The following is a 10226-nucleotide window of genomic DNA, read 5'->3' as shown; positions in this document are numbered from 1 at the left end:
GCTGAGCCAGGAGCCCGATGTGGGGCTCGATCCCAGGACCCTGGGATCATGACCTGAGCTGAAGGCAGATGCTTAACCATCTGAGCCACCCAGGCGCCCCAGTTGTTTCCATTTCTAGTTAACAATCTTAAGTGCTGTTTGTTACCAAACTGTTATTTTTCTTCTCTTTTAAGGGGGCATAGTGGAGGAGAAGAAAAGAATAGGTTTCCCATCAAAACAGGGATTGTCTTATTGAAAGTACAATGGAGCCCATTAGGAGAAATACCTCTAAGTGACAGTGTGCCTTTGAAAGGAAAGAAGATCTTGCAGCTAATGTACCTTCCAGAAGCTCTCATACCAAAGAGGAACCTTTTCTGCTCGTTCGCTATCACACTTCGGCAATAACTATTTTTGGTCACTGTTATCACTCCCTGTATTTACATAAACATTACTGTTCACACAACAGTTAGAGACTTTGTGGAGAGGAACTCAATACAGGCTTTTGTTGTCACTACCTTAATACCATCACAAGTGACAGGCTTCATTAGAAGTAGAATCTTGACAAATCAGATAATATTTTTGACATGGGAGAGACTAGGACATATTTTGGTCATTTTCCTGTCTGTATAAGTCGCAATAATGATTATTATCACTTTGTCACTACTTCTTAGGAGCTGGATGCATGCTACTCTATTATGGAGAGCTGGAAAGTTAGTATTCCTATATATTACAATTTTAACTGTCACAAACAAGGAGTCATATCAGTAAATAACTGCTCCTGCTATCTAATATACTGGTACAAGCAACAGTGTCACTACTGTAAAAATCTACATCTTTATTTTTGTAGATGGTTTCCACCCATGTTTAACAGTCCGTTAGAGTAGGTTATTTCATTTAGTTACCACTGAGGTATATTCTTAAAGTAAATTCACACTGCTTAAAATCTACATAACCTGAGTGTGTTACAGAGCTTTTTCTTTTTATAGGACAATTTGAAACAGCTAGTTTAAAAATTCCATAGTAGGGTGTTGTGGGCATGCTCCATGCCACGAAACCTTGAGGTTCTGACTGTGTTGATCATGGCTTTGATGGAGATTACTCCTTCAGGCTACCATGCCTCTCTGCAAAGGTTAGGTGACTCTCTGTTCCAACCAAGGTTTTGGTCAGATTCTCAAGCCGCCTTCATAAGAAAGTATCAATCTTTTTTTCAGTTTGGTTGGTTAACACAAGTTGATGGGTCTTAATTGACAGAAAGCATTGACTATCTGTATACTTCAGGTTCATGCCTGGGATGATAACCTTGACCTTTCTCTACCTCTCAGTTCTTTTTTTTTTTTTAAGATTTTATTTATTTGACAGAGACACAGCAGAGAGGGAACACAAGCAGAGAGAGTGGGAGAGGGAGAGGGAGAAGCAGGCTTCCCGCCGAGCAGGGAACCTGATGCAGGGCTCGATCCCAGGATCCTGGGATCATGACCTGAGCCGAAGGCAGACGCTTAACCATCTGAGCCACCCAGGAGCCCCTACCTCTCAGTTCTTGTAACTGGATTATAAGAAATACTATTTTTGTATGATTTACCAAAGTATTTACCAGTGTATTGATTCTTCTAGATACCTAAATTGTCTCCTTGATTAGACCAGCCTAGCAGGGTGCCTGGGATGCATTATGAGTTTCTTCATAGAGTTGTTTCTACTAAACTAGACTTTGTGAAACAACTGCTGGGCTGCCTTCAGGAGAAATAACTGAGATTTACGGATACTTTTGAGACAAACTCTCACTAGACCGTAAGCTCCCTAAAGATAGGGATTTTTGTCACATTCCCTGTTGTAGTCTTAGTATTCAGTATATGGTAGGAGTTTCAATAAATTTTTGAATTATTTGTTTATTATATTGCAGAGTGTCCCTTTATGAAGCTTAACAGGGAATACTGGGACACTTGTTTCTGTTGAGCCCTGATTTTGTTGTTATGTAATCAATACTGGAGAAGTTGTATTGGATAGTTTTCCTTTTTTGTTTGGTTATTGGGACGTCCTTGCCAAAGATAGGCTGTTTCTGGAAGAAGAACATTTTAATGCTGCTTATGCTTTTTATGTTCCATTCGTACTCATAGCTTCCTTGCCTTGATTTTACTTTTACTTTTGCCTTGATTTTGTTTTTATTCTTGTGAATTTTCTGTACTTTTGCAAATCATTCCAAATAATATTATAAAAAAGTTGAATGAATAAATAATGTTCAAATACTCAGCTTTATGGTCAGAATTTAGGTATACTAACAGCCTTTTTTCTGATGTAATGGTTAATAATTCAAAAACACTGTCTAGAGAAGGGATTTTTTTTTTAATCTAAAATATTTTCATTTCATTTTAAACATAAAAATGTACAAATATTTCCAAATCTTTGATATATGGGCAGAGTAGGTTAACTATTTCATAACCTGATAAATTGCATAACTTCCTCTTTAGAATAAGTACTTAAAAACACTAATTAATGAAACCCTAGATTTTTGTGATTTACATCACCCTCATTTATTTTGTAGCCATTTGAAAGCCATTCATCTTATTAAACCTTTTAAAAGTATTCATCTGTTTTCATAAACACATTTTTTTATGTACTCCTTTTTCAATTATTAATAAAATATTTAATGGAGTACATAATTAAAACTAACAAGGACAACAAGTATAAATAGTTATGGGATCAGAAACAAATGGCTCAACAGGTTGGGGCAGAAGTGCACAGGTATGTCTGAGTGGCGCTCATTCATTCTGATTGGCATCAGCTGAAATCCTGGAATGTACAGGTCAGGTCAAGGAAGGTCATTTAGGAGAGCTCCTGTAGTAATGCATCATCTCTCTGAAAGACAGTCTTTGTTCAAGCTGGTAGAAATGTTGCAGAATTAAGAAGTCATCCAATCCAAATTATGCCTATCAACCTCTGTAGGCTTACACCAAAATACGGGCTTTTATAGCATCTAGAGGCTTTTCCCGTTCCAAGGATCAGCTGGGCTCCTCTAGCTATGGAAAAGCGTGTCTCAAGCTGCTGATCACAGGGTAATAAGGAGGGGGAGGCAGATGAGATGGAGTCTCTTGCAGTTATATCAGAGCAGATTTTTTGGTGTATTTCACATGTCAAACTGTGTGAATTGTCTGTATCCTCAATACGGTTAAGTCTAGTCCTTCTGTTTTTCTTTTTTGTGTAGGGGAGGGAGTTGAGTCACAGGATCTCTGTGAGGTACCTCTGGTGTGACAGTCTTCTCTTCTTATCTCTTGCCCTCTAGAGAATCAATGAAAACGAGGTTCATCATTTCTCTAATAGTTAAAATTTTTTTCTTGATTAACTTCACTGTAGAGTTGGCAAGAGTTGTTATCTGTTAATCAAAACAGTTTAAATAAAAAATAAAATGATCAAACTTAGAGTTGTTTCTCATTCTCTGGCTCCCGGGCTGGGAATTAGCTGAGCCTTTTAGGCTTGGTTTGTGACATGAAGCTGTCAAGATGGCTCTTCCTGTTAATTACTTTTTATTGTATTTAAGACACTTAAATAACTCTTCTTGTGATTTAGTCTTCTATGTAATTAGCTTCAGTGATTAAAATCTCATTCTTTCTTTATTGTCAGAGCCTTCTTGAGGAGTGAGATTTTTCTGGGGTGACCTTTCTTGTGCTGGACTTCCCAATTACTTGAAGCTCCAATTTGGCAAACCCATATTATAATGTATTAACTGGTTGCTCACTCTTTCTGCATGTCACCTTTTTAAAGAAAGGTGTTAAAATTTGTTCACATTTATAAGGGGGCATCTAAAAAATACAACTTTAGGGTTAAGCCTCATATACTCACATTCACATTTAGCACCACTCCAGCCCTGGAAAACTGTAACAGATCCAGCAGTATCACTTAAGATATTTCCCCAGTGTTTCTCATGTGAAGTATTTCACAATGGTGGGAGACCATTGACAGGACCTGTTTTTGGAAAGAATGACATAGAGATGAAACTGTAGAATAGGAATAATTGGAAAATGGCCTGTTTTTGTACAATGTCATATTTTGAGGGGGGGTGATTTTTTTTTTCCTAACATTCTTTTTGAAACCATGTTTCCCTCTACTACTTTCCTACCTTGCCCTTTGGCTGTCTGCTCCTTTGATGCCCACACAAGTATGAGGCCTTGCTGCCAGAGGTATTGTCGAAGATCTTTTGGACTTGGGACATCTTAGTTACCTCTTTGTTCTAATGACAGTCATCCAGCAGCCACAAAGCCATCCTTTTGAACTTTCTTTATGTCTCTCTGGATTCTTCATAGATAGAGCTTGTCTTTTATTATATTTATGTAAACCAGGCAATCACACTTGCAAGGGATGAGACTTCTTCTGCTTCTTTTTCCTTTTTCTCTGGTTCCAGTTTGCAGGAATACTTCTTTCCTAAAGTCTTCTATAAGTGACTGAAGCTTGAAGTCAGGTCTAGTCCTTCTTCTAGAATAATCCTTTTTGAATCCTAGTTTGGTTTTTCTCAGCCACAGTAGGAATAAGTGTCCTACAGTCCCCAGCTTTTCTGGCTTGAGTGTTTTTCTGTAGCTTTAAGGCTTTCACAATCAGACCAAACCTCCTATCTCTCAAGTCTTCAAATTTTAAAACATACTAATATCTGACTTTCAAGCTAAACATAGGAAAAAAAGTGGCCTCTTGGAACCAAATTTTCTGGACCTAGTGTTCTTACTTAGAGCTGCCTACAGCATCCTGAAGATACTCTTTGCACCTGAGGAAGTATGGAGACAATATTAATGTCACTGACTGGGCCACTGCCTCCCACAGATGCTCCCATGGAAGCATAGATGTTAACTTCTTAGCCATGTCTGCTTTTTAATTTTTGGACAGTTATCTTTATAGCTTTATAAATTAACACTACTGGTTTAAAAATGTTTAACTTTAAACTGTATCTATTTGCTTCCTTATGTAAAAGATGAATATTTTTTAATATTTTCACTATTATTTCCTTCCTTTAACCCCCAATTTTGTTATATTATTTAAGTTTTACTATTAGTGAACTTTATAAAGTTCAATTACTGTTTCTGATTAACTTTATAGAGTAATTCCCTCTCTGAAAGATAAAGTTAGAATGCTACCTTTTTTGGACTCCTTCCTTTTAAAAGTTTTTCTTCTGGAGCACCTGGGTCGCTCCATCGGTTAAGTGTCCGACTTCCGATTTTGGCTCAGGTCGTGATCTCAGCTTCATGAGATTGAACCCACCCCGTCATCTGGCTCTGCACTCAGCTGCGAGTGTGCTTGAGATTCTCTCCCTCTCCTTCTACACCCCTTCCCCCGCACTCTCTCTCTCTCTTGCTGTCTCTCAAATAAATAAATAAAAGATTTTTCTTCTATTTCGAGATTTATTACATTACTCCTCTGTCAGTGTAATTGTCTTCTAAGCTTTGCTTGTGAGTTTAACCCAAAAAAATTTACCCTCCACCTCCACCCCATTGTAGTTCTAAGCTCCTGTTGAACCAAGTATGATAGAGTGAGAAGACCTACAGAAAAAGAAATCCTACGTCATTTTATCCCTAGAGAAATGTTAATTCCCTGTGTGTTTTTCTCTGTGTGTGTGTGTGTGTATGTCTGTCTCTTCATTTTGTATTTTTGTTTTTGTTTTTGTTTTGTTGTTGTTTTTAAAGTAGGCTCCACACTGGGTGTGGAGCCCAGCTTGGGGCTTAAACTCATGACCCTGAGATCAAGATTATTTCTTGGATATCTGCCAAGGGTCAAAACCCTCTGCTCTTAATAACTTTGTGGGAATCAAAGGGACAGGAATGAGGCTGGCTGATCCAGCTCTTTTGAATGTGGGTCCTGATTAATTGCTCAAATGATGTTCCCAAAGCCTCGTTGTCGCTGTGGTGCTTTGTATTTTGTCAATAAAGGCCCTTGAGGCACTGCCAATTCTCCACCAATCAGATCCCATCTGCTTTCTGTCTTTCAGGATTTGTGCAAACTTTCTGATACGCTGTTAACACACTTTTCTTTTTCTCTAGCACCATTAGGGCTCTATTCTTGTCCATATCTGTCTTTTCTGTCATTTCAGTGGGACCTTATAAAGGATGTCATGTGGACATAAGTTCTCAGTCTGCCATTCTGACCTCCCTCAAGCATTCTTTCTTTATTCTTTTGGATAATGCAATTGATGTGATAAGGAGAGGGGACATTTGACATGGTTACCAATAAGCAAAAATTCTGTGTCTTTTATATGCCATTTCTCAGCACCTTTCTCTTTACAATTCCTGTGGCCGGCACAGTACAAAGTGGTAAGGTAAATAGGAATGGAGTTTTTGTAGATTCTGTTATCTCCCAGTCGTGATGCTGCCTTACAGGGGATTTGCTCCAGTTCATGCTGAGTGAATTGATTTTTTTTTTTAAGTAATAAAAAAATTATATATGCAACTAATGAATCGTTGAACACTGCATCAAAAACTAATGATGTACTATATGTTGGCTAACTGAACGTAATATAAATAAAATCACAAAAAAAATTGTAATGTTTTCAGAAGTTTAGGAAATAAAGGGAAATTATCCATTGTTTAATCATGCTAATATAATAGCTTTTATGTGGGGGGTATTCCTTTTGAGTGCTGGTTATTTCTTGAGAATTGAATCTAGGAACAGGAAAATTGACTACTTGACCTAGTGTTACCATGAAGTCTAAGGCAAGTTGTTATTGGGTGTCTGATAAAAGTAGGCTTTAGAGATAAACAGACGTGATGTAAAACCTCAGCCCTGCTACCGGATAGCTGTGCAATCTTGGGCCTTAGTTTTTTCTTATGTAATTTAGATATAATAATCTCACATCTCATCAGGTGGTTGTGAGGATTAAATGTACTAATGCATTTAAATATTCAGCATATATACTAAGACCTAACAGTCAAGTTCTCACATCAGCTCCAAGCCTCTGAACTCGACTGGTTGCCATTGATGTTAATTTCATATTTAGCGGCTTCTGTCCTTTCTCTCTCTCTCTTTTTCTTTTTTTAAAAGTTCATTTATTATTTATTTGAATAATCCCTATACCCAACGTGGGGCTTGAACTCATGACCCCGAGGTCAAGAATTGTATTCTCTACTGACTGAGCCAGCCAGCCCTGTCCTTTCTTTCTTTGTCCTCTCTTACACACTTCTGGCTATTTTTTTTTCACTCAAACTTCTTTTTAAGGATTTTTCTTGAATGTTTTTATATTTCATCCTCTTCTTAGTCTTAACATTCTTCCTGGCTAAGCTAATCCACTGATAAACTGCTACCTCACAGAATGTTCTAAGTATTAGCTTAAATAAGATACAGGAAATGCCTGGTATGTAGTAGTTGCCTGTAGGTTAATTAAAAAACAAAACAAAATACCTCATTGGATTATGGCTTGGATTTTGTAGTAGTCCGTTTTTTTTTTTTTAAAGATTTATTTATGAGAGAAAGAGAGGTGGGGGAGGGGCAGAAGGAGAGGGAGACAAGCAGACTCCCTGTAGAGCGGGGAGCTTGACGTGGGGCCCGATCCCAGGACCCCAAGATCATGACCTGAGCTGAAATCAGAAGTCAGACACTCACCCAACTGAGCCACCCAGGAGCCCCTTTAGTAGTCCATTTTTATTGTTCCATGCCAGGCCCTTCAATTGGATTTATCTCTTTTCTCACTTTTTAAAAATTACCATGAAGGCTAACTTATATCCATTTTTCCTCTAAATCTTTTTTTTTTTTTTTTAAAGATTTTATTTATTTATTTGACAGAGAGCACACAGGTAGGCAGAGCGGCAGGCAGAGGGAGAGGGAGAAGCAGGCCCCCCACTGAGCAGAGAACCGGATGTGAGACTCGATCCCAGAACCCTGGGATCATGACCTGAGCCGAAGGCAGACGCTTAACCGACTGAGCCACCCGGGCGTCCCTCCTCTAATTCTTAAACGTATACTGTTAATACAGTAATGATTGATAAGTACTTGCATAAAGGTACAAGTGGTATTCATAAGTAAGTTTTCATGTTTCAAGAAGTTTAATGCACATACAGTTTATCCCTTAATAAAAGTAATTTATTGAAAACATCTTGAGGCACCTGAGTGGCTCAGTCGGTTAAGCGGCCGACTCTTGATCTCTGCTCAGATCTTAATCTCAGGATCCTGCATTCAAGCCCCATACTGGGCTCCACACTAGGCATGGAGCCTACTTTAAAAAATAAATAAATTAAAAAAAAAAATCTTTCAAAGCAAGAGGTGTGCTAACAAGCAACCTATCTGGATATAGTGCTATAGTTAGTGATCTGCCTATCTGCATACCTGAAGTGGTTGAAAAGGCAGAGGACTACTAACCTTAAGTGTTTTAGGAAGTGCTATTACGTGCCCCCCTCCCCCCCCCGCCCGAAGAGTTCTACTGAAAGTTGTATTTTTGTTTTTTAAAATTTTATTTATTTGACAGAGAGAGCACAAGCAGAGGGAGAGAGAAGGAGCAGCAGGCTCCCTGCTGAGAAAGGAGCGCGATGTGGGACTCGATCCCAGGACCCTGGGATCATGACCCGGGCCGAAGGCAGCTGCTTAACTGACTGAGCTACCCAGGCGTCCCTGGAAGTTGTATTTTGTGAAACTTACTGAATGACCCTCTCTGTTGTGATGTTCTTGTGAATTTTTGTGCCATTAGTAAAAATGTTTACAACAAGTGGAACTTGGAGAGAGGAAATAGTTGGACCTTTAAAGTCAATGTGTATGATAGAATTTGGAGATGTTTAATAACAGCATGAACTTCCCAACAGGTAAAGGAAACTTGGGACTGTCTTCTATTAACTTTCCAGTGTGGGTTTTACATGGGGCGTTTTAGATTTCTGATATATCTGCTTATATATCAACTATGACTCAGCAAACTATTGCCTTAGTGTGAGCCTCTATTGTGTTAAAATTATGATGCATAAACCATCACATATTGGGTTGACAGCAAGGGGAATTCTGTTGTACTTCTTAGACCATCTCTTCATCAACCACCCCCCCCCCCGCCCCATCATGTTGGCATTGATTGCAAAATCACTTTTTTTCTTTCAGAAGCAGCAATACAGAGCATTTATTCTTGTCACCACTTCCTCAAAAACCTCCCTCTGGAACTGTTCCTTCACTTGTCACTTAGCAGAGCCTGTGGCTGTGGAGAGATCAGACCATTGAGTGAGGGTTGACCACAAAGGCTCTGTAGTGGTTTACTGTGTTTCAAAGCCAGGGACCAGAATAACCCTGCCCTCCCCAAAGAGTAGGAGAGAAGAAGAAATTTCAAAATCCTTAGCCTTTTTGTGGGGCTCATTTGTTGCTTATATTAGAGCTAAGAATCATCTAGTGAAAAACTATTACATCTTCTAATTCTTAGAGAAAAATGTTGACCACCAGAAGACTGTTGGTTTTGACTTAGTTTTATAAGTGGAGACTCATTGCTAGAGCTTTTACTTGCAGAGATTCTGAAAGCAGTTAAGTCTAAAGCAGTTACATATTCTAAACCACAGCCACACTGACACTGGGCTTGGTCTAGTTGCTAATGGATTCTGGGGCATAAGAGCACCACTTTCCTGTTCCCGTGGTGCCCACTGGCTGGGTTGTGGACTGTAAACTATAACAGGACAGATAGTGGAATTCTTTACTGGGCCCTTTTTTTCTTTCTGACCCATATGACAAAACTTCTCTTGAGCTTCCATCCTAAGAAGCGACCTGTGCCAAGATAATTTTCTTCTAATTTCTCTAAAATGATTGGGTTTTCTAAAGGAACGTAGAGTTAGTTACTCTGCCACTTAACAGTGACTTTAGAGCAGGATGACAACCTTCCAGAAGCTAGGGTATTATTTTGAACTTCTTCCTCTAAACAAAGCATTGTTTATGTCTCTCAACATTTGCATAGATTATAGAGGACTTGAAAATGACTCTCTGGGGCTACCTCATGCCCATTTTGGTCTTTACTAGACCTCTGCGATTTGGCTGGTTCTACTTTCACTGTCAGAGCAGATCATTCCAGATGCCATTATGTAATTTTCTGTCTTGGGGTGTGTGTTTGTGTGGGCGGGTGGTTTTGTTTTGTTTTTAAGTGGTGTTTAATGTCAGGCTAATAATAGACTGGGTACGTAGGCCTGGTTTTGTCATAATGGCCACGAGTTTGCTTATTTGTCCCTTATTCCCCTGAGAGGCAGAGAACTCCCCCCTCCCCAAGTGATGCCTACATTTTGGAGGGGGTTCATCACAGCTGCCTAGAAAATGCCGCATGGCAACTGGCAGTT

At 39.0% G+C, this 10226-nt stretch overlaps 1 protein-coding gene across 1 annotated transcript in view; it reads left to right on the top strand.

The window, feature by feature from the left end:
• The window catches only part of SND1 (staphylococcal nuclease and tudor domain containing 1), a 404590-nt gene that overhangs the window by 184595 nt on the left and 209769 nt on the right, over positions 1-10226 (top strand). The gene's annotated exons all lie outside the window — the stretch shown is intronic.

This window comes from Leptonychotes weddellii, chromosome 12 (genome assembly GCF_054177405.1).
Source record: "Leptonychotes weddellii isolate Sample4059 chromosome 12, ASM5417740v2, whole genome shotgun sequence".
Classification (NCBI taxonomy): domain Eukaryota; kingdom Metazoa; phylum Chordata; class Mammalia; order Carnivora; family Phocidae; genus Leptonychotes; species Leptonychotes weddellii.
The sequence above is the reverse complement of the archived record's forward strand: the minus strand, read 5'-3'. Positions and strand labels throughout refer to the sequence as shown.